The sequence below is a fragment of the Taudactylus pleione genome, unplaced genomic scaffold (assembly GCF_031769625.1).
Source record: "Taudactylus pleione unplaced genomic scaffold, aTauple2 ptg000156l, whole genome shotgun sequence".
Taxonomy (NCBI): Eukaryota; Metazoa; Chordata; class Amphibia; order Anura; family Myobatrachidae; genus Taudactylus; species Taudactylus pleione.
Window position 1 is genome coordinate 5,533,824 of NW_028284558.1, and position 26,177 is coordinate 5,560,000.

Consider the following 26,177-nt stretch of genomic DNA (forward strand, 5'->3'; position numbering starts at 1 on the left):
GGTGTCGAAATACCAATACCTATCTTGATCCCGTTGTTGGAACACCGAAGAATGCCAGCCCGAATGAGGTGAGTCCAGGGCGCCCTTGGCATTAGCGGTGGGGTAGGATTAGGCTTAGGGAGTGTAGCAGAGTTAGGGTTAGGTTTTGGGGGGAGTTTAGGGTTAGGTACCCCTACACTGGAGGGTTAGGGATAGGTTTCACCGGGGGGAGGTTAGGGTTAGGCCCCACCCCCGGGATTGCTAGGGTGCAGTAAGGGGGGGTTAGGGTTAGGCACTCCCGGGGGACTTTAGGGTTAGGCACTAGTGGGGGAGGTTAGGGTTAAGCACCACTAAGGGAGGGTTAGGGGGGAGAGAGGATCTTCTCCCTTTCAGGCTGCTGGTGCCGGGACATGACCCGGTGGCTATTTAGCCGCCAGGACTTCATACCCATTCCATAGAATATATTGTTTAGGATAGCATTTTACACGATACAAATAAAGATATAAAATCCTTTATTTTATTATTCATTTTTACTAAGCTTACATACGGCTTAATTTGCTTTGTGTTTTATTTATATATCAGCTTTTTTAAAGCTGATAATAATAATTGACAGTTAAATAAAACACTAACAGGAGATTGGATTAAGTCGAGAATGTTGCATTTACCTTTATATGTCTATAATTTAGTTTGAATGAATATACTCATTTGAAACAATGATACACACTTCAGCAGTTCTCTGGAGAGCAGTGTATTCCATTGGAGAGATTCATATATATGTGCACAGTACAATCCATCAAGAGCTTGCCTTTATAAAAGAACCACAAGAAGCCTATCAGTTTTCATTTATTTATATAATGACAAGGTTGCTGTATTATCTCCCCCTCCACAGGAACAAGCATTTACTCTATGTCCATATCTTACACTATAAAACTGGAAATGAGGGAGGAATTAACTGCCAGCTGTGCTCTTACCAACCAAAATTAATGTAACTCTTTAGTAATAAAATTGCTATGATTAAATATTTTACTGTAGAAAAACAACATATATATATATATATATATTATATATTATATATTATATAATATATATATATATATATATATATATATATATATATACATATGTATATATAGCAATAAGTCCTGTAGTGGACAAAATCCAGCACGCCTTTTTAGAGAAAAATATGAAAATATGATGGTGATATTTTTTAATCATTAAAGTTTTTTCATATTGTTTTCTAAAAAGGCGTGCTGGATTTTGTCCACTACAGGACTTATTGCTACAAATCATGCGATCTGTGCACCCCTGAAAAGTTTTGTGTGCGACCTGACATATGTTCTTATATATATATATATATATATATATACATATATATATAAGCTATATGTATGTATGTATATATATATATATATATATATATATATGCATATTTAATAGCTATACTGAAGTAAACATGTTGAAATGCACAATAATATATAATTCTAGCTCTGATATCATCACATATAATTGATATGTTCTGATGTCATCACTTTAGCCATCATTAGGAAGATGTGTGTTTTATCGTTTAATGTGGAATGAAACTAGTGTTGCTGTAAATTTATTGGTGGATTGGGAGCAGAAAGAGGCCCTTTAACAAATTATGAAATTGACCTCATGTAGATGGGAACAAATCTACTGTAGGCTGAGGTAGCACAAATTTATGCAGTGTTAACTTAAAATATTTTTTTGCCAGCAGCGCAAAATAAAATAAATAAATGTAATTGCATATGCCTATTTGAAATAGGTATATACTGTAAATAGGGGGTGCCGTGGGTGCTCAGGTATACCCTAATATCAGACACCTTCTCCTTGCTTGTCAGCTAAGTTACCAGTGCTGCCAGCATTTCAATAAGCTGACAGTATCAGTGAGTGGGCCACTCAGTGACTCACAGGAGGTAGTGGCACAGGGCGCCCGTCACTTTGTGTCCTAATTATCTCCGACCCATAGAAGCTGAGAATGGAGCAGTACAGTTATTTAGAAATGTATTATATTAAAATACATTGTCCTTGGGGCACTACGAATTTTAACTGTGACACAATTCTAGTATTACTGTCTACTGTAGCATGATATGGGATTCAAAAATTCTAATCTGCTCAGTGGGGTAGGGAACTGTGATGTGTCCTCCTTCCTTAAGAAGGACATTGCAAATTGCAGACGAAGTATGAGCAAGAGTAGGTCATTCTTAAGTGAGCTGTAGGAGTTGGGTGTTTCTTGAGGGAAGATAGGATGGAACATTATATGGGGGCAGACTGAAGGGATATGATTATTAGAGTAGAGATTGAGAATATTAAAATAATTCAAGACATATCCTTTGGGGAGTCACTAGACACCTTTCTAGGTAATACTAGACACAATGTTACAGTGGCATTCCATGATGCACAGTATCCCTCCATAGATTTCCTAGGGTGCACACCCTAACTAAATATGCTGTGCACAACTTAGACCATCCCAGTTACATATAGTACAGAAATCCCCTCACTAATTATGTTACATACACAGAGCATCACAGTGACCACCACACAAAACAGAGATCATCCCAGTGACTACCATGCCAATCCAGAACACACTAGTGACAACTAAATCATACAATGAATGAACACACCAGTGACCACCATGCCATAAAGAGAACCTCCCAGTGACTACATATCACATAGAGAACTTTGCAGGGACCACCATACCATACAGAGAACATCCCAATGACAGCCAAAGAATCCTAGTGACCAATATGTAACAGAGAGCATCCTAGATACTGCCAAATAATATGGCAGTTTTGTGACTGCACAAAATATCAGCAGTCACAGTATGGAAGAAACAGGTCCTGCTATGGCTGAGAGTAGAGAATATCAGAGGGCAAGTAGAGTAATAAATTAACCTTATTTGGGTGGCAGGGGCCACAATCCACCCAACCACTGCTTTCCAATGAAATGTAAAGTTTTTTTGTTTATATAAATTAGTTTGGGGGGGTGATCAGACAGATCTGAGCTGTCTTTTAAGTTCACTAGCGGGGAGGGTTAGGGTTAGATTGCGGGGTAGGGAGAGTTAGGGTTAGGTGCACAACAGGAGAGTTAGGGATTCTCAGCATCGGGATGCTGCTGTTTATGTTTTGACAGCAGGCATCCCGAGTGCCAAGATTTCATACCCAACCCAGTCAGCCAGCTAGCTCGGTGCAACCTTTTGGTCTAAACTGGATGAAAACAATATTGTGAGCTGTGAGGTTGCAATATTGACTAGAAATTAATGTTATTGAGGTTATTAATACTGTAGGAACAAAACAGGCCCAACTTATGTTATTTTAGCTATTTTTATAATTGGAAAAAAAATACAGATACAAAACCAAAACACATGAGGGCAGTTTTGGCAAAACCAAAACCAAACAACTACTTAGAACCAAAACAAACACACACACACACACACACACACACACTGTTTTTCTTCCAAGCTAGAAATTCTGGCACTAACCTTACCTATGACTAACAGTGCGCTGGAAATTAATGCATTCTACAATCACTTGTACACTGCTGGGGTTGTGATCCCAGCAAAACCTAAAATAGTTTAGATTGCATTTCATTGTTTGGAAAAAGAGTTTACTGCTAATAACATGCTAGTTTACAGATGATTTAGATAACATTCTGCTGAACTGGGAAACAATTTTAAAAAGTTTTTAGAATAATTTATAACATTTTGGCACATTTTAGATATGGACAGCAGTGTAAGAATGTTATTTTGTTTTAATTGCCTAATGGGAGAATATATATTGAACATGAGTTGGTATTAAAATATCATCCTTCAACACAAAAAGTTTGGATGCATCTCAGTTGCATTGTCTTTGGCACTCATATCACAGAATTCCGCTTGTATTTTAAGGAATATAATTTCCTTTTTTTGGCTCATAGGGGACAAATAGTGATTTAAATTGAGATATAATTTGCAGATTTTGACAGATAATTCTTCAATTTTAGGATGTGATTTTTACTTATTTTAATTGATTTAAAAATTAATATTCCCCAAAAATTATCCAAGGAGTAGCTTTATTAAACTGTGATTTTCTCAAACTGCAGCTGTTCGGCTTATTTTGGGAGGTGGTTACCAAACTGCCACAGGAAAATCATGCAAAAGCATAATTTTTCAAAACAACCATAATGCAATTTGCCATCCAAATTTTTTGCATGTTAAGTATATAAATCATGACATTTATTAAGCTGAGGTTATAACTACAGAAAAATATGCCAGAAAAATCACCAGAAATATAAAATAAGCAATTTGAGCTATTTTCCCTATCAGCTTTTGTAAATTAAATCTAAAAAAGGCCTCTCTCCCCTTCAATAATAGTCCTTGCCAGCTATTATCAGTTCTGGTCCTTTAGAGTAAAGGTGCACTTAGGGCGGTTTTCCAGGTGCCAGAAACCCCCTCTCTGGCAGACTAAAAGAATCCCTCACCTGCAGCCTGCAAACACTCCCTCCTGGGTGTCCTAAATCAGCACTATTTGTTGTGCCCTGCCCTTAGCTACTATTCCTTCAGCTCCCGATTTGTGTTTACTGCATGCAAATTACCTTGAGCAACACCAGTTTACTAGTAAGAACTTGATTATAGCTTACATTCATTGTGGCAGGACATGACAACATTGGATTAATATTTCCACAAGCACCTTTTGTATATCATTCTAATTGACAAGTTTTACACCAATGTCTCCACTTCATGTTAAGTTGTTTTAAAAGTCATACTGCTGAGAAGAAAATGTACCTACATTTAATCTCAAAGTGGAATTACACATATAATTTGAAATAGACTCTCTGCAGTGTCAATCCACTTGATTTTAAATTAGACTGACAAAGCTGATGTTGAGTCTTCCAATGCATTGAATAGTTGGGATCATAATAATTATTTTAGTTTAATTCATTACTATTTCTACCAATTGGCATTCTTTAGGAACAGTACGCAAGGTATGTGGAACTCAATGTATGTTCCTGAGAGGTTATATGAGGTAACTAAGCAGATGCGGGCGTGTTGCTGTAAGTGACTGCATCCAAAGATGTACAACCACTTACAGAGGACACCATACTCATATGGAAAAATTGCACCTGCCATAGGGCTGGTGCAAGTCTTGATGGTGCACTGATGGTGCACCTAAAGACGTATATGCACCGCTGTGAGACACTGCAAGTGGGCATCTTAGTATTCACAAATCAGCTGCATACTAGCATTAAGATGCAGATGTGACTGCAGAAAAAGATGAGACAGCGCCTGTGTGTGACTCAAAATCAGTCCTATAATGTTGTAATCTGTATGATTTAATTGTATATGTTAGCAAAGTTGCAACTTTTTCTTTTTACCTAATTTTTTAGAACAAAACCTACTATATTGTATGCATTAGATTTGTCATTTCAAATTCAATATACTGTATAGACATAAAATGTATCCAATGTATCCATAATGTGAAACGTAATGCTTTCATTTACATAAGAAATAAACATTTCCACACCTTCACTGCACTTTGGGAAAACTTTATCTTTTACTATTCATAACAAGGTAAGAAAGAATTCCCTTCCAAACACCAGACATAGCTGTCAATTATGAAACACACAGAAAGCAGCACAATGTAAAATAATAGAGAAGCCTGCACTGCAAGCGGGGATGTCCAACAATCCAACGAGGTTTATTCAGCAATTTTAAAAAATACTAAGTATTGCCAATAACACAAACACATGTGCGGTTGGTAGCAACACTATGATTCGATTCTAAAGGCACTGACCTCCAACAGCTAGTGTGATACTATTTATAAGCTAACATTCAAATACATCTTTGGTGAAATGTCATTGGTTAGGATTTCTCCATTGTTCTGTTAACTGGTACTTGACACAACCAGAGGCTCCCGCTGGATTCTCTTTGTAAAAGAGTGGTGGATATGCATTCTTTAAATAAAACAGTATTCATTATTACACGTTGATAAAACAAATATAAACATTCTGAGCATTCAAAATGATAAAGGTGCAAAAATATGCATATAATGAAAATAATAAAGACATAATTAAGAACATTCAGAAACTGTTATTTGTTATTGTACTTCATTCAGTATTTCATATTGGACTTTAACAGTCCATCCTTTGATAGTCTAATGACTATCACACCCTTTTAGAATGTATGTGGCACTCAGGGTTTTCAATCAAGCATTTAAGGGTATTGTAAACCAGTGTCCAATGTTTCAATTTATTCAAATCATCATCAGGAATACAACAAAATATGTCCTAACCTTATACCTTCCACCAGTTAATACCCCGGTGCCCAGTAGCAGCTTGTTTACATGTTTACATTTATTCTCTTGTCTCACTTGTCTTAAATTTATTGTCTCACTTCTGGCACACTTTCAGCTGCAGACATATCTAGCAACACGTTTCTATAGCTGTACAATACTCTGGTTGACATTAGCTGACATAGTCTAATGAAACTAAATGTCCTGTGATAGTATGAACTTCATCTTGTTAGGGTTCCATAGATGGTAACATTTGCTCTGTTTACAGTAACCAACATGATTTACTCAATGGATTTATTATCAAGTTTGTGTCTTTTCTTTTTATTTACTTTAACATAAACTCTACTGCCAAATACTCGTAGGTGACTGATGTTTGGCTTTTCACCAGTCCATGCCTCCAATGGTGTCTTGTCTTTGACTGCTACTGTAAGTGATCGATTTTTCAGGTAAACAGCTGTTTGTACTGCTTTAGCCCAATATCTCTTCTCAAGACTTGAATCATTCAACATTATTATTATCCTTGATTTGGTGCTGCAAGAGTTCCACAGCGCCTTACAAAGTACATAGAAAATAGTGGCTAACAGTACAAAACATTATACGACAAGGATGTGGTTTATAAACATTGCTGCAGCAGCGGTTATAATACTCAAGTAAGCAACAGGGTGACAGAAACCAAGGCTTAGGTGTCATTGTAGGGAGTATGGAAAAGATGAAAGTAAAAGTACAGATGGGTTCAGCTACTTTGTTGCTCATAGCGTGCCATTCAGGCCTCTGTCGCACCATGGAATGTTACGTGATGGCTGGACTTTGGTGTACCGTGGTATTCTCTAATGAAAGGTACACTACGGCATGTAATACAGTGCTTAACCGCTGGGTGGCGAGTGCTCCACTGATGTAATTTGTACTGAAAACCATACTGTTAAATTAGATGGATATCACATTCCTGCAGTGTATTTGCATATTGCATGTTCGCACAGCCAATCTTTTTAATATCACATAAGCTCTTAGAATGGGATGCAAATCAGTACACATACTGTACATAACTGTACAGTAGTATAATTGCCGTGTTCTTATGATGGCATAACTGATACTATACATTAATGAGATGCATGCACAACTTTCAATAGACGGGATGAATTATTCTCTTATGGTGGAGTACTGTGTATATACTGTATGCACTAGTATAATATTTTGTAAGGAAGACATATTTTTTATTATTAAAAACAGCAGCAGGTGGGTGGACTGTACAAGGATGAGTATACTATTGATGTACAGTACTTACAATAATCATTTTTATTTACTTTTTCTAGTTGGCATCATGCAGTGACCATTGGCAAATCCATTTTGCTTTCATCTTATCTAAAAGCATGTATTAAAAAGGTGTGACTAACTGCATACAGTATATTATGTTATGTTAAGTTTAAGAATTCTCATTCATTTTTAAAATTGGTGTTTGTGTGTAATTATTTCAGTCTTTAAGTGCGTCTGAGACCCAACACGTGCATCTGTCATTTGGGGTTGTTGTGAATAATGTAGTGAGTTCAACACAGCAACCCAACAGTAGTGAACATGAATTAATCTTACTGTAAATCAGTATGTGACATAGTACAGTAAGAACTATCGTGCACGATCTAATGATTTGCTGAATTTAGGATTTTTAAAAAGATGAATTAAAGGTTATTTTTTAAATGTATTTTCATAATTTCTTGGGTTGCCGTAAAAGAGTCTCTAACGAACTTACATACTAATAATCCACGAGTGCCCCTTTTTAGAACATTTTTCTCGTTCTTTATGTGTAAATCTGAAAAATTTACCGTATTTTTTTGCATTTTTTGCATTAGTAAAGCAGTTCATGGGTAAACAGCTGTTTTTTAACGTAACAGATCCAGAGAAAAATTTCTAAAGTCATAATTGTAAAATGTGTTAATTACAATCAGTCTGACACAATCATTATACCTTATTTTAAAGCCCTTTGTACTAATAGAGTAACTTTGAAGCGACATTCCCGTATTTAGTGCACTAATGAAAAACATATGTCTACTCATAAGAAAATAACTCACTTGTAATTTAACTGAAACAATTATGGCAAACTCTAACGGATTGGTTGTAAATTTTTTCAGCAGAAGTGCCCTGGAGTAACGTTAGTAAGAAAAAAATACAGCATTTCATAAATCTGCTTTCAGCAAATTTAATGGAATGTACAATTACATTATTTGTCAGGAGCAAAGAAAATTTATATTTAATTGACCATAGCTACAGAAGTGTATGTACCTTGTACCTTTAAAAATGAAACAAAAAATGTTCCCAGTGGTGCACTAAATTTTTAGACATAAGATAAGTAAATTAGTCTGTAAGTGATTTTTATTTTGGTTATTTCAAGTCATTTACTAAATGTATCAAGTAAAAAAAGGCTAAACTGATATTGATGTGTTAAAAAAATAAATATTCAATTACAGTTTTAAATACTTTACAGTTATGGGATAATAGGTTATTTCTTAACAATTATTTATATAGTGGTCACATATAACACAGCGCTTTTCAGAGAATTTGGTTCACATTCAGTTGTCAGAACTCAATTAACCTACTAGTATGTTTTTGGATGGTAGGAGGAAACATGAGTACCCAGAGGAAACCCATGCCAACATAGAGACTACATAGACACTCCACACAGACAGGGCACTGGTTTAAATCGACCCCATGCACTTAGTGTTGTGAGGCAGCAATACTAATCACTGAACAACCATGTGCAGTTTAAAGTTTAACAGGACTGTTTATTTACAATAAAAATCACAAAATGACAAAACTTTTAGAGTGTTCAGGGCTGGGATGAATAATGTTGGGTCATGGTTCAAAAGGGCATGGCCATGCATTTTATGAATTTTTCTCCCCATGTGCAACAAAATGGCTACACCAATTTGGGGTCATTGATGGCCTGTCTGGTACCCCCAATCATGTTTCTTCTGATAGCATACAGGGTTGCCACGTCAGTCACACGATCGGGCTAATTCTGAGTTGGAAGCAGTTGCATCTGAATTTGTGACTAGCCACGGTAGCCTATGAATTAATATATGCTAATTAAGCTATCCATGTCCATGTGTTTCATTTCATGCCTCGCACCACCCACTATATTTTACTATACTCAGAAAGCCCCATAAAGCACACATACTGCCTTTATGAATTAAAGCTAGTTCATATGAATTTACATGTCTACATTATGAGAATTGTGCAGAGGAATGTCTACATTCCACTGCACAATTCCAGTGTAGTCATGCAACATTTGTATCTTATTTGTGTCTGTCCCAGTAACAATGCTCTATGCTTAAAGTGTCCTTCACAAAGTATTTGGCCTTTGAATCATGAACATTTCCTATATTCACAAAGCTCAGCATTTACACTTTTATCCATGTCACAGAATACAAATTATGTTGCTTCTGTCTTTCCCACTTATTTTCCATTCCCAATTTTTGAATTTATGTGATGGCCACTCAGAGTCAGTCTGGTCCAGTGAGGAGCTGGGATAATCCATGGTGGGCACCACTGACTCTGAGCACCACCCTCTGTGGGGCTTTGCCTGTTTACAAGGTACTACTGGCAGGCAGAGTCAGATTTAGACCTCAGGGGGCTCTAGGCAATATACCAGTTTGGGCCCCTCCCTCAAACAATCCATATCACTATATTTTCATTTCTGATTAATGCCCCTGTACAGTACCCTGAAGAAAAGGTCCACTGTGACCTTGAAACGTTGGCTATGCATGTACATATATACTTTTTTAATTTAATATTTTTGATTAACATTCATGGAGTGCCATCTGTTTCTTTCCATGGGGTATCTTTACTCCACTGTGATCTAGTGACATCCCCTGTCCCCACCTCTAATATTGGGAGGGACACAATCAATAATTTTTTATCGGAGTGTGCTCAGGCCATGGTTGTAGTCCCTAAAGTGCCTGGCAACTGGCTGTTCCGACGTCTCGCCCACTATAGCCACCCTGATGTTGGATCTATGCAGAGCCATGCACTCTTTGAACTGCCTCGTGGTTTTGCCTATGTAAAGCAGCCCACACGGGCATCTAATATAATAGATCACAAATCTACTAGAGCATGTTCCAGATCCGTTCTCCTCCAAGGTAGATCTTTACAAATTTGAACCCAGAGTTTTTTGGGGACACCGCTATACCTGCCGATAAAGATCTTCCGATCCTTAAACAATCCATGTTTGAACCTAGTACCACTAATCAAGGAAAAAATATTTTTCTACATGCATGAATAAGAATATTGAAGATGAAATAAAAAAATATCAATCCAGTGGTTCCAATTTATCTAAATCACATAGAAAAGCACTAATGGACCTTTACGGATATCAAGACATAATAGTCTGCCCCGTAGACAAAGGGGGTGGAATCATCGTAATGAACCTTGACGCATATAAAGCGAAATTTATGGACAATTATCAGATCCTAATATCTATGAACGCCTAAGTAAAAACCCCAGTGTGCTTTACAAACAAGAATTGGTTTCAAGTAGAGGAAGAGGGACTTATCTACAAAAGATTAAAGAAACCTTAAGGGTGGATTTTCCAAAAGTGCCTGTCCTTTATATCATCCCTAAGCTCAATAAAAATCCACTGTGCCCTCCCGGCCGGCCCATTATAGCAGCCCAAGATTCTTTATACTATACTGTATCGAAATTTCTGGATCACTTCCTTCAACCAGTAGTACAAAATGAAGCCACCTGCTTAAAGCATACGACCTCATTTCTGCTGAAATTGCAACAATTATCACCATTGACCATACATCATTTGATATGCACTATCGATGTGGTGAGCCTATATACCTTGTTGAAGTCAATTAATTGAGTATGATCATTTGCAATTATTATCTGACGATCTTGTCATCTGTTGTCTGATAAAGGGTAAATCGGATGCTACTTTGCATCGGCGCAATCCAATGCGCACAACTGCATACCCACCATACACATACATTGATTCACATGACGCACACACAATAGACTTATATGCTTACACATAGATGCTCATATGTGTAACCACATGCATACACATAGACACCCATGTGCGTCCTCACATACATAAATACGAACATTTCCTACATTAATGCACAGATGCACATATGTGAACGCATATGTATATAATGGTTCATATTTACAATAAGTTAAAAAAAAGAGAGTTGTTAAAGGTCTTTTTAACAACTAATTATGATGTAATGTGTATGTAAATAAGATCTAAGGTTTAGAACATAGTAGACATGTCATGTTTGGTACTACATTAAATCACTGTTCATTTGCAGATCTCCGGTTCTATCGGCAAGGAGATCGCATCATGCGTCCGCAAGTTACGAACTATAGAGAGTTATTGGTTAGCATCTTAACATTTTGTATGTAGTGTCTGCAGCCAGTTTAACCAGTTCTTCAGCGGGAAACTACTCAAAGCAACTGTTGAACAACTAGGACATACCCTTGATGACACTGTATGAACTAACCAATGACCAGGATGACCAGGAGCAAGGACCAATTAAATTATGCCAACTTGTCTCTATTGTTCTATTTGTGACCTGTAAGGTACATAGGCTAGTGCTCTGGGACCATAATGGAGTAATTTTCCCTTCTTTGATGACCGCAGGCTTCAGGATTGATGACTGAGAACTGGATACAGAGCGCTAGCATATGTAACGGCTGTAACTTGTATTTTACTTGCTTTTTGCGCTAATTGTTTAGATCACAGTGCGTTATACTTTTTCTTGTAAAATATAACTTTCTGTGCTTTGGAACCACAATTGGACTGGAAAGCAATTATTTCAATTTAGTGACTTAAGCACTAAATAGCGATTAAGGGGTGTCCATAGATGGGGGCTCGCAGTTGATATCACATCACCGGAAGTTGCATGATAGTGTACGGATCTCAGTTCCTCAACAAAGGGTGGAAGGCACTATAAGCAGGTAAGAACGCGCTGCATTCAAAGCCTGTTACCAGTCAGTGTTGTGAAACCGATGTCCATTATTGTGTGATTTTAAGGATCGCTGATTAGGGACCTGGGGACAAGAGAGAAAAGTTTGTTTCTTTTATTGTCACTTTTGGCGCTAAATTGTGATTTGCACAACAGCATATATGTATTTCCTGTACTTCTGCCACATGTTTAAACAATCGTTTTGATAGACAGTCTTGTTATATGCATAGCGATTACTTAGTAAAACCTCTAAATTGCACTGCTAGAGTTGTGTAAAAGTTTTTCTGCGCAGAAAACAAAAGGTGGATATGAAAGTGAACGTTTGTTTGTGATGTGAAAAGGTTATAGAGGAAACTCGGGAGGTGTCTGAAGAGGCAAACTGCTACTGGGCAGTATACAAATCAGGTATATTGTGGTATGCAAAACCAGCGGTAGTTTATCGGTCCAAAACCCAATAGTAATCGCAAAGCACCATTGATCAGTTAGGTTCTCTGGGGCAATGCGATCAGACTGCATAGTTGCATAAACTGTGATTGTGATTTGGGTAGCTATGGGGAGGAAATCACTGGCAAGGGTAAGTGTTATTGGAACACTTAAATTCTACCAGGTGAGAGTAGCTCAAAGTAGGAAGCGAGCGGATGAAGCTTAGGTTAAATTCACTGCAAGCAGGATCGATAGCAATAGGCAATTGTTCTTCTACTCGTTGTGTAAGCTGACTGAAACGCTTAGTGGGCTGGCTGTACACAACGGGAAGGAGTGTATGAACGTAGCTCTTAGAAATCGTTCAGCAGTTGAAATCCTCTAGTGAGAAGTTGCTAAGCATTTTCTGGAATGGGGGCTAAGCAAACACTATTAATGGTCGATGATGTGCTGCTCATGGAAGGGCCGACAGGGTCAGCAAGGTACATAATGTATACGAAGTATGGTGCATATGCTACTGTGTACTGGGATGAATGGATCAAGATGACCAAAGGATTTGTAAAATCTTTCCCTAAAATTGGCAGTTTCGATTTGGAGGTCATAAATAATATAAGAAATAGCATATTTTTAGTAAAATCACTGAAGAAACGAGTAAAATACAATGACTGCTTAAAGATGTGGCATCACGAGGGGAACACGTGGTTGAGTGGTGTGCACGCAATGCAAAACAGCATTGTGCATGCTATGCAAGGGAGCGTGTATGCGACACAAAATAGCATCGTGCACGGGATGCAAGGGAGCGCGCACGCAAAGCAAAACAGCATCATGTACATGCCGCATGGTAGCACGCACGCACTGCAAGGTAGCGCTACCAAAGGTAAAGGGGATGGCGCATGCGCACCTCCACCGCCCTATGCGGTTGAAGGTGAAGGTACAGCTGATACTAAAAATGATAAAAATGTTACAAGTAATTAAACCCTGTACAGGTTGAGTCGCCCATATCCAAAATGCTTGGAACCAGGGGTATTTTGGATAACGGAATATTCCGTATTTTGGAATATTTGCATATCATAATGAGATATCTTGGGAATAGGATCCCAATATACACACAGAATGAATTTGTGTGTTATATAAACCTTATATACACAGCCTGCAGGTAATTTTATACAATATTTTCAATCATTTTGTAGCTCAAACAAAGTTAGTATACATACATGAAATGCATTTATGTTTCATATATACCTTATGCACAAAGCCTGAAGGTCATTTTATACAATATGTTTAATAATTTGTGCCTTAGACAAAGTTTGTGTACATTGAACCATCAAAAATCAAAGGTTTCATTATCTCAGTCATGCCAAAATTATTCCGTATTTCGGAATATTCCATATTTCGGAATATTTGGATATGGGAGACTCAACCTGTACTCAGTAACTAAAAAGAAAATGTGTATGTAGAAGATGATGAACCCACAGTAATATCAGCCATTACACATGTTGCTAATCTGTTAGAAGCATCACAGAAACATGTAAAGCAAGTGACCCCCCCTGTTGTAGCAGAAGTGGAAATTGGCAAGGGTAGTGGAGTATGTTGCAGTAAGAGACTGAACCTCCAGAGTACCGAGATCATAAGTCCCACAGTTAACCCTGAACTTAGTAATGTGGCAGGTATACATCCGGTCCGTACAATAACTATTCCCCATGGGAAACCAGACAGAGAGGGTTAAGTTCCCATGCAGGATGTAACAATGCATTGTCCATGGACGAGAGCAGAGTTACATTCCATAATGTCAGACTTTCCTGATCCTAGGAGAGAGTTAGCCAAGTGTCAGAAATTTGTTAAGGACTTAGGTAATGCCCATGAGCCAACTAATAAAGATTGGCGAGTGGTGTTAAGGGCATGTCTCCCTCCCAATGCCAACATGAAAAAGTTTATCACAGCTTGTGTATTGGATGAAGATGTATCCTTAACTGACGAGGATAATCAGGCTAACATTCAATGTATAGTCACACAATTGGCCGTATATTTTCCAGTGATAGTTAACTGGAGCAAGATCTTCACTATCAAACAAAAAGATAGTGAATCTGCAGCAGATTATTTCACCAGGGTGCTGCAGATGATATCTCAGTACACTGGGATAGAAAATATAAAGGATTATATACACCATAGGGAGGTAGCTGTAATGGTGCTCATGGATGGTCTCAAAGACACTCTAAAAACCAGGGTGCAAACCTCTCAGCCTAACTGGAGAGGAATTACTGTAGATGATCTTAGAGAGTCAGCAATAGACCATGATAAGAACATACTCAGGAAAAAAGAGACACAAAGTGAAAGGTTAATGGCTGTGAGCATTCAGGCTTTAGAAGGTTCATATACACAGCCGCAAAACACATATTTCCCTGCACAGTTACAAGATCTCAACACATATCAACCCGCACAGCAACAAAACACATACCAACCACTACAGTGTTATAATTGTGATAAAGTAGGACACATAAGTAGGTTCTGTAAAGTGAAAAAGTAGGGGCCACCTAGGAAAGGAAGACCAAATTACACACAGAGAAGACACCCACATAATTCAGGAAATGTCCAACAATCACCTGCTCACATAGTGGCAATGAATGCTCTGCTAGAGAGTTATAGTCAACGCTAGGAGTCAGGTCATACCTGTAGACTACAGCCAGTCAGGTTAACTGATAATACTAGGGAAGGACCTACAATGACAGTTGATATATCTGGTACTAAACATACTTTTGTTGTAGACACAGGGGTGACCAGATCCGTGTTAAATTCTCCATCTAATTTACAGATTACTAACAAGACAGTACCAGCAATGAGAGTAACAGGGAGAGTGCAGCATTATCCTCTAACCAAATCTGCAGAGGTTACTATCAGGCCGCTGCAAACCAAGCATTCCTTTCTCCTGGCAGTGGCGGCTCCTACTAACCTGCTGGGAAGGGATTTGTTGTGTAAAATGGGATGTGTCATTTACTGTACCCCTGATGGTATATTCCTAGATATCCCAGAGAAGGTTGCGCATGAGGTAAGGGATATCTTAGACACTCCACAAAGGTTAATGTTTCACTCTACCATTTTAGAACAAAGCTCATCCCAAGTAAAAGAGATGTTATCTCAAATACCAGGTTCACTTTGGACCAAGGATTGACAGGACACTGGATTCATGGCAAATGTATCTCCTGTAATAGTAAATTTAAAAAAGTGGTAGGCAAGCACCAAAAATCCCTCAGTACCCGTTAAAAGTAGAGGTAGAGTTAGGGGTTTATCCCATAATTGAGAGGTTGTTACAACAGGTGATTTAAATTTGTACAGCTAGTCCAGCCAATAGTCTCATTTTCCAGTGAAGAAGGCTGGGGGGAGGGGCTATAGATTAGTACAGGACCTTAGGGGTGTAAACAAAGTAGGTGAGAGCCAATTCCCTATAGTGCCCAATCCAGCTGTCATCCTCATGCAGATCCCACCATCTGCAACCCACTTCACTGTCATTGACCTATGTTCTGCCTTCTCTGTCCCTCTGCACCCTGACTGTAAATATCTCTTTGCATTCAACTACAGAGGGGTACAATATACATGGACACGATTGCCCCAGGGTTTCATAGATAGCCCCAGTATTTTCTCTCAGGTCTTACACGACTGTTTGCAATTTTTCAACCAGGCAATGGATCTGTTCTAATTCAATATGTAGACAATTTGTTGTTGTGCTCTGATTCGTTTATGTCATATTTAAATGATACTAAACTGTTGTTACTTCATCTCTCACAAATAGGGCACAAGGTTGCAAAGGACAAATTACAGCCATGCCAGACTAAGGTTAAATACTTGGGACACTGTCTAACCCATGGGCTACAACATTTGATGACTGACAGAATACAGGCCATACAGACCATGACACTGCCGCAAAACCAGCAGCAAGTCTGTACCTTCTTTGGCATGTGTGGATACTGCAGAACGTGGATCCCAGGTTTTTCTATTTAGGCATTACCATTGCAGGACTTCCTGAAAATCCGACCGTGTCACACACACTGAGAAAATAGAGCAGGCTTTCCTTAACCTTAAGGACAGTCTGATGAAAGCACCTGCATTGGGAAAATTATGAAAAACCTTTTGATTTATATTGTACAGAGGCTGATGGCTGCGCAGCAGGTGTCCTCACACAAAAACATGGTGATGCTAGTAGACCTGTAGCATACTACAGTGCACAATTGGACACTATGGCAAGATCACTCCCAACATGTTAAGAAGTGTAGCAGCAACCACTCTTCTGGTCAATAAGAGCGAGGATATAGTATTAGGTCATGATATGATTGTTTATACACCGCATGCTGTATCTGCTTTGCATAATTCTTCCCAAACCAGACATGTTTCTTCAGCTAGGTTCATGAAATGGGAACTAGCTCTAATGGCAGCTGCAAATATCACCATTAAACGGTGAAGGTGAGTTTTGCAGGTATACTGATACACATGATTGTATGGAGTATTTGAATCAGACCTTTACTGCAAGACCTGACAAACGTGATACACCATTAGAAAATGTAGATTTGACATTTTACACGGATGGGAGTTGTCATAGACAAACTGACACAGGAGAATTATGCACAGGTTATGCTGTTGTAGATGATGAGGATGTTGTAGAAGCCGAACCACTTGGTCCACCTCACTCAGCACAGGTGGCTGAACTGGTGGCATTAAGGAGAGCGTGTGAGCTGGCAGAAGGTAAGTCAGCTAATATCTACACTGACTCTAGGTACGCCTTCGGGGTAGTACATGATTTTGGGTCTCTTTGGAGTCTGAGAAATTTTATGACAGCAGCAGGCACAACAGTCGCACACTCACACCACATAAAAGGACTCTTGACAGTGATCCAGCTACCCAAGGCAGTAGCTGTCATCAACTGTAAAGACCACACATGTGAAGAAGACCCGGTGTCACTGGGCAATAACAGAGCAGACGAAGCTGCCAAGTGGGATGCAGGGTAGCACATAAATTTAACAACTGATAAAGTGATGGTCTTCCAGACAATAGACATGCAGAAATTAATTGAGATGCAAAATTTGTGTCCCCTACAGGAAAAGGCACTCTGAAGGTCAAAGGGATGTGGTCAGGAGTCCTCTGGACTCTGGGGAGATGGACAAGGTAAGCCTGTTGCTCCCAGGGCATATTACCCAAGCCTGGCTGAGGCAGCGCATGGTCTGACTCATCTGGGAAAACAAGTTATGTGCAAGTTGGTCAGAGCATATTGGTGTGCACCAGGCTTTTCTTCCCAAGATGAGAAAAGGGCAATGTCCTGACCTGCTTGAGGAAAAATATTGGGAAGACAATACCAACTGAGCCATCTCATATCCCTCCTACAGACGGACCTTTTCAGGTAATACAAATTGATTTAATCCAATTACCACCCTGCAGGAATCTTAAGTATGTATTAGTTTGTACCGATGTGTTTTCTAATTGGGTAGAGGCATATCCAACTGCCACTAATACTGCTGTTTTTACTGCTAAAAAGATTGTTCAGGAATTTGTATGCAGATATGGTATCCCTAGAATCATAGAAAGTGATAGGGGTACTCATTTCACTGGAGATGTGTTCCAGAACATGTGTAAGCTTATGGGTATTAATAGTAGACTTCACCCTCCCTACCAACTGCAAGCCAGTGCCAAGGTGGAGAGAGTGAACGGTACTATTAAAAACAAACTGAGTAAGATCATGGCTGAAACTGGATTAGGATGGCCAGAAGCCTTACTGCTAGTCCTCCATAGCATCAGGACCACTCCTAGATCTCCTCTTAATCTATCCCCCTTTGAAATACTGTTTGGGAGACAACCTCATTTGATTATAAGTCCACAGGATGATTTGAAGAGCAATAATGAGGTTACTGTGAAATATCTTATAAAAATGAGTAAACAGATGAAACAACAGCAACAGAAATTAAAAATGTTATCACCTGATATGCCAGAAACAAACTGTCATGATGTTGAACCTGGAGAATTTGTTATGATCTGAAATTTCTTATGTTCGGATTGTTTGACAGATCAGTGGGAAGGTCCGTATCAAGTGTTATTGACAATTACGACATTGTTGAAAGCAGCAGAGAGAGATACCTGGGTCCATTCCACTCACTGGAGAAAGGTCAACTACCCGGAGGAGATACAATGCGGAGTCGAGACAGATAATGTGGACCTGTCGATTGCCAGCCTTTTCCAGGAGAATTAGAGACTGCAGTGGAACACCTGAGCTAGAGAAATTTGTAGACCACTATTCCAGCAATGGAGTGGTGGGCTGGGTTTGTGTTTCTGCTTTCTTCCAGGGTTCTCATCATCCTTATTTGTTTCAGGGTTTTCTGTTTCTGTGATGGAGGACAGATGACGAAGAGGGAGGTTGATGGTGATATCGATGGAGTGAAGTCAGGAGAAGAAGCGATAAAACAATCAGGGAGGTATATGGCGAAACACAGAACTGTAATTGTTAAGAGATCTGTTATCCTAGAAACTCGGAGTCAGTGTGAAGGGCTATTGTCTGAGGAATACTCTATGTGTGCAACCTGTGGATCCCTAATTGATGAAAAGTGCATCCAACGGTGCCAGTCCAAGAATAGTCTGTATCTGGGATCTAGGCGAGCATCCTTTAGAGGATTATCATTCCTTAGTGGGTAATGTCTTAAACTAGACTGAATGTTAGGTTTGCACTCATGTGCCTCAGGGACAACATAATGTAGGATTAGCACCATTCCTGTTAAATGTCTCTGAGATTCTTGAATTGCAAGGGGGGAAAACGTTGGACAAGAAGTTTAACATATCTAACCCCCCTAATTTGAAGCTCCACCAGTATCAGGTAGATTGATCCCTGTTATGCTTAAATGTCACTAATTTCAACAAACCTGGAAATTGGGAGGTGACCGGAAACAATCAGACAATGACCTTTTCACACAGAGCTGATAATGAACCAATAGATTCTGAACTATTATTGTAAGTGGGAGATACTTCAGGTACAGGTACACACGTAGTTATGTTAAAGTAATGGTTGGCAGAGTACCAATAGGGTACTGTGCAGATATTATACAACCAGAAATGTGTACCAGTCAGATGGAGGAAAGAGGGGCAGGATCCTTCATTATAATAATGTGTCCCATGATAATGATGTATTCTATTCCATATATACTCCCAGATGATATGTATTTTATATGTGGAAGGAAAGCGTACAAGTGGCTCTCTCTGTGTTCAGAAGATTTATGTTTTATTGGTAGAGTGTTACCAGAGGTTATGACCCTTACACATGGTGAAATTCTTGCTATCCATAAAAACACACCATCTCCATACCTTCATATGCAGTATGAATACCGAGACAAATAAAACATGATTCCTGGTGAAGTACATACAGCAACACAGTTGATTTTGGTAGCATTAGATCCCACCAGGATTGCTCAGGGAACTTTTAAATTTTAGATCCATCCAAGACCTTGATAAATTAATAGATAATATCAATGAGATGTATGATGAAACTTTCCGGTATACAGGTAAAGAGCTACAAGCTCATAAAAAGGAGTTAGTACAACATAGGCTAGTGCTAAACTATTTAACATCTATTACTGGTGGATATTGTGTGACTTTGGCCTCCGAATTTGGTGTCAAGTGTTGCACATATGTTACCAATAATACCAATGACCCCAAGGAAGTGATTGACCGGAAGATGGATGAAATTCTGCAGCTGAAATGGGAATTTCAAAAGAACCATAATTCCTCACTAATTGAGATGGAGGAGAAGGTAGCAGAGTGGTTCTCATGGTTGAACCCTGTAAAATGGTTCTCCGGTCTAGGAGAGTGGGCACAGGAAATGGTTGCTAGCATAGGTAAATTCCTTGTCCTTATACTTGTTGTCATCTTAGTAATTGGTATATGTGTCAGGTGTGTCTTTGCTGTGTTGAAGTGTGGAAAATGTACCACTAAGGTGAACAGTAAAAATTAAATCTTGATGATGGTGGATGGTGGTGATATGGGTAAAAAGGTTGATAAAGAACTGCATTATGATTCTTACATTGAATGTGCCTTCAGATTATAATATGCTAAAAGGCTAAGTCATGTATAATAATAATTCATGTAAATGTTCCATTAAACATCCTAGATAATGTAGTCTCAATTCCCCCAGACTTCCTTTATAGGTTCGATGAGATCCCACATCCTACCCATGGTCCCGTATAGATCCATTGAGTACATATAAGGGTTGTTCTACCCTCTTGAAATGCATTATTAATGGTGCAACTACCAACTTACACCATTTAGAACATTGAATAATACATTATTATGAATGACTGGAAAGGTTAAGATCAGAATGTGATAGTTTTATGTTTGCTATCAAAGGATGGACTGTCTAAGTCAATTAATTGAGTATGATCATTTGCAATTATTATCTGACAATCTAGTCATCTGTTGTCTGATCAAGGGTAAATCGGACACTACTTTGCATCGGAGCAATCCAATGTGCACAACTGCGAACCCACCACAGACATACACTGATTCACATGATGCACACACAATAGACTTATATGCTTACACATAGACATTTGTATGTGTAACCACATGCATACACATAGATGCCCACGTGCATCCTTACATACATACATACGAACAGTTCCTACATCAATGCACAGATGCACATAAGCGAACGCATATGTATATAATGGTTCCTATTTACAATAAGTTAATAAAGAAAGTTATTAAAGGTCTTTTTAACAACTAATTATGATGTAATGTGTACGTAAATAAGATCTAAGGTTTAGAACATAGTAGACATGTCATGTTTGGTATTATAATCACTGTTCATTTGCAGATCTCCGGTTCTATCAGCAAGGAGATCGCATCATGTATCTGCAAGTTATGAATTATAGAGAGTTATTGGTTAGCATGTTAACATTTTGCATGTAGTGCCTGTAGCCAGTTTAACCAGTTCTTTGGTGGGAAACTACACAAAGTAAAAGTTGGAGAACTAGGACATACCCCTGATGACACCGTATGAACTAACCAATGACCAGCAAGACCAGGAGCAAGGACCAATGGAATTATTCCAGCTTGTCTCTATTGTTCTATCTGTGACCTGTAAGGTATATAGGCTAGTGCTCTGGGACCATAAGGGAGTAATTTTCCCTTCTTTGATGACCGCAGGCTTAAGGATTAATGACTGAGAACTGGATCCAGAGTGCTAGCGTATGTATCGGCTGTACCTTGTATTTTACTTGCTTTTTGCACTAATTGTTTAGATCACCGTGCGTTATACTTTTTCTTGTAAAATATAACTTTTTGTGCTTTGGAACCACAATTGGATTGGAAAGCAATTATTTCAATTTAGATACTTAAGTGCTAAATAGCGATTAAGGGATATCCATAACGTACATCCCACACGATAGGGGCCTAGAGTCGATCAGGAGGATTCTGACCAACAATCCAGCATATGTTGGTCCGGACATAGTTATTTATTACTCTTTTGGGTCTGACTCTGTCCCACAACTACTTTTTATTTGATGGTGTTTTTTACAATCAGCGATCAGGCTGCGCAATGGGCTCCTGCGTAGCACCATTGTTCGCTAATTTATTCATGGTACATGTTGAAAGGGATCTCTTTTTTTCGGTTCCTAATGTAGCTAACTTCATAGCGTTCTATTGTTGATACATCGACGACGTGTTTATGATTTGGACAGGTGAGGAACAGATGTTCAGGGATTACATTGAGCAAATCAATGCAAAAGACCCAGCTGTCAGCTGTCAAATTTACCTTTGATTGCAGTCACTCTCAAGTGCATTACTTGGACGTGGTTATTAAATTGAATGAATCATTAGAGTTGGAAACATCTGTTTACACCAAAAAAAGTATCGTAATACCTTCCTAAGTGCTGATGGTTGCCACCCTCCAGGCCTACCCTATTCACAATACGTTAGGATTCTAATGTTTTGTAGTAAAAGGGAAGATGTGATAATTCAGATGGAAATAATGACTAATAAATTCTTGGCAAGAGGGTATCATCCTAAATTACTAAACGCGGCAAGAACAAAGGCTTTACTGCTAACTAGGACAGATGCATTAACAACCACAGCTACTAAGCCAAAGGATGCCAAAAAAATCGTGTGGACACAAGACTTTTCTTCTATTAGTAGTGAAAACAGCTAGGGGTTTGTGACCCATAGTCTCCTAAAATGCATCATTGCCAGCCCTCAAAAATCCCACAATTCTGCCATCATATAGGCGGGGTAAAAATATTAAAGACCTTGTGGTCCACAATGATATTACAGCTTTCAAAAATCCCACAAAAAGTCACTTTCTTTCTCACAAAGTTGGCAACTATCATTGCATTGGCTGCATAACTTGTAGCTTTCTGGAAACAGGTGACTCTTTTGTGCATCCACATTCAGGCATTAAAATATCTATCAAATTTCCCCTAACATGCTCTAGTAGTTTTGTGATCTATTATATTAGATGCCCATGTGGGCTGCTTTACATAGGCAAAACCACAAGGCAGTTCAAAGAGCACATGGCTCTGCATAGATCCAACATCAGGGCGACTATAGAGGGCAAGACGGCGGAACAGCCAGTTGCCAGGCACTTTAAGGACTACAAACATGGCCTGAGCACACTCCAATACAAAATGATTGATTGTGTCCCTCCCAATATTAGAGGTGGGGACAGGGGATGTCAATTGTTGCAGAAGGAATGCAGGTGGATACATAGGTTAAATATCAGGTATCCGCATGGTCTCAACAAATTGATGTCCTTTACATGTTTTCTATAATTAGTCTGTATGTTTTCGTATACTCTAGTTGTTAGCTTATATTTATCGTTCACCCTGCTTTCTGATTGCCTGTAGATTACTACTTATTAGCTCAGGCTTCCAACATTGTTGCATATGTTCTTACAATATCAGATTTGTGTATTAGACTTATAAGTGTATTTATCAGTATTTGATTGTTCTCTTAATAGATGGAGCCTTGATTAAATCCATGTGTTTTTTTACATTGCCATGGTGATAAGTCACATAACTGCGACACGCCTCCTGACTGGTGCTGCGACGTGGATGCCCGAGCAGTGATGTCACTGGTGCTGGACAGAGAGTGCGTGGGTGTGCTGCACGGGTGAGTTGCTATTTAAATGTTTGATTTGTCTTTTTTATTTGATGATGTCTTGAAAAAAGAGATTTGAATCCTCTGAAACGTTGACTTTACACTTGATGTGTTGACTGCTTATTTGGATATTTGAGACCTGTAGTGCCTCCCTGGATCTTTTACTTTATATGTATGAAGTACTAGGACTGCTGGAAGAGCACCCAGGTCATTGATGATTAGCAGGAGTGCTGGGCATGAACTGTGTCTACATATATATATATATATATTAGGGGTGTGCACCGGACACTTTTCGTGTTTTGTGTTTTGGTTTTGGATCTGGATCTTTCTTCGTGTTTTGGATCTGGATTGGTTTTGCCAAAACCACCCTTCCGTGTTTTGGGTTCTGGGTTTTGTGTTTTGGATCTGGATTTTTTCTTAAAAAATAAAAAAAACCCGCTAAAATCACATAAATGGGCCTTTTTTTGTTCCTACGCTATTAATAACCCCAATAACATTAATTTCCACTCATTTCCACTCTATTCTGAACACCTCACACCTCACAATATTGTTTTTAGGCCAAAAGGTTGTACCGAGGAAGCTGGATGACTATGCTAAGCGACACAAGGGGGCGGCACAAACACGTGGCCCATCTAGGAGTGGCACTGCAGTGGCAGACAGGAAGCCAATCAGCGTTATGGTGCCCATTTGCATGTAGCACGAACCCAGGAGATCCGTGCTACATGCATCTGTGTGATTGGCACAGAGCAATGACAGGTCCGTGAGACCCGTCTGTGCTGCTGTGGTAAAAAAAAAAAAAAAAAACCTTTGTAAAAAAAGAAAAAAATGGCGTGCACCCCCCCAAAAAAGAGCAACCAGCCCCGGGCATTAGTAACCCAGTGCTGGGTGTGCTTAAATACAGGGGACAAACGACGTAGGGGTCCCCTGTACTTAAGCACAACCAGCACCGGGCTAGTCAGAACCAGCGCTGGTTGCCAAAATACGGGGGACAAACGACGTAGGGGTCCCCTGTATTCTGCGCAACCAGCTCTGGGCTCTGATCCGGTCCTGGTTCTGGAAATATAGGGGACAAAAAATGAGTAGGGTTCCCCTGTATGTTCCAGAACCAGCACTGGACTTTTTCTAGCGGGGGGCTGATGCCACAGCCAGGGGAGCCCTTTCACCGGGCCCCCCAGCCGCAGCATCAACCCTGACCGCTAGTCAGCCCAGGCCGGGGATCCCTGGAGAGCTGGGGACCCCCCCAATAAAGGGGTCACCCTCTCCAGGGCACCCCAGGCCCAGGCTGATAGCCCGGGGCTATCCCTGCCACCCCTGGTGGCGGTGGGTGGCGGGTTGATTGTGTGGTGTGGTGTAAATAAAGAATATCAAACATTGTCTTTACAAGTAGAACTGCAAGTCCCAGCTAGCCTGCCCCGCATGCTGGTACTTGGAGAACCACAAGTACCAGCATGCAGGGCATTAAGGGCCCACTAGTACCTGTAGTTCACCTGTAAAAAAAATGTTTAAAAAAACACAGGACACACACACCGTGACAGTATAAGTTTATTAAACATACATACACACACACACATGTACACATACTCACCTATGTAACCTGTAGCATCGGTCCACTTGTCCGGTAAAGTATCCCTAGGGGACCTGTGAAAAAAAACATACTCACCATCTCCTATGCGAGGTTCTGTCCTCTTCGTTCCAAAGTAGGCATCCCCGGACTTGGCAAAAAAAAAAAACGAAAACGCGATCCACGAACTTAGTACCGTTCTATAGAACGGTACTTCCCGAATGAGAGCTTAGCGGCGGGGTATCACCATGGAAACCCCGCTGCTAAGCGTTCATTGGCTGAGAGAGGTCATCTCCCGTCTCTCAGCCAATGAACGGCTCCCTCCATTGTAGTCAATGGTGGGAACCGCAGGGTAAACTTTAATAACCTTGCGGCTCCCAGCATTGACTACAATGGAGGGAGCCGTTCATTGGCTGAGAGAGACGGGAGATGGCCTCTCTCAGCCAATGAACGCTTAGCAGCGGGGTTTCCATGGTGATACCCCGCCGCTAAGCTCTCATTCGGGAAGTACCGTTCTATAGAACGGTACTAAGTTCGTGGATCGCGTTTTCGTTTTTTTTTTTTTGCCAAGTCCGGGGATGCCTACTTTGGAACGAAGAGGACAGAACCTCGCATAGGAGATGGTGAGTATGTTTTTTTTCACAGGTCCCCTATGGATACTTTACCGGACAAGTGGACCGATGCTACAGGGTTACATAGGTGAGTATGTGTACATGTGTGTGTGTGTGTGTGTGTATGTATGTTTAATAAACTTATACTGTCACGGTGTGTGTGTCCTGTGTTTTTTTTAAACATTTTTTTACAGGTGAACTACAGGTACTAGTGGGCCCTTAATGCCCTGCATGCTGGTACTTG

The 26,177-nt window shown here is 39.6% G+C and overlaps 1 pseudogene; it reads left to right on the top strand.

The window, feature by feature from the left end:
- Positions 1-26,177, top strand: part of LOC148521619 (uncharacterized) — an 89,689-nt pseudogene that overhangs the window by 51,411 nt on the left and 12,101 nt on the right.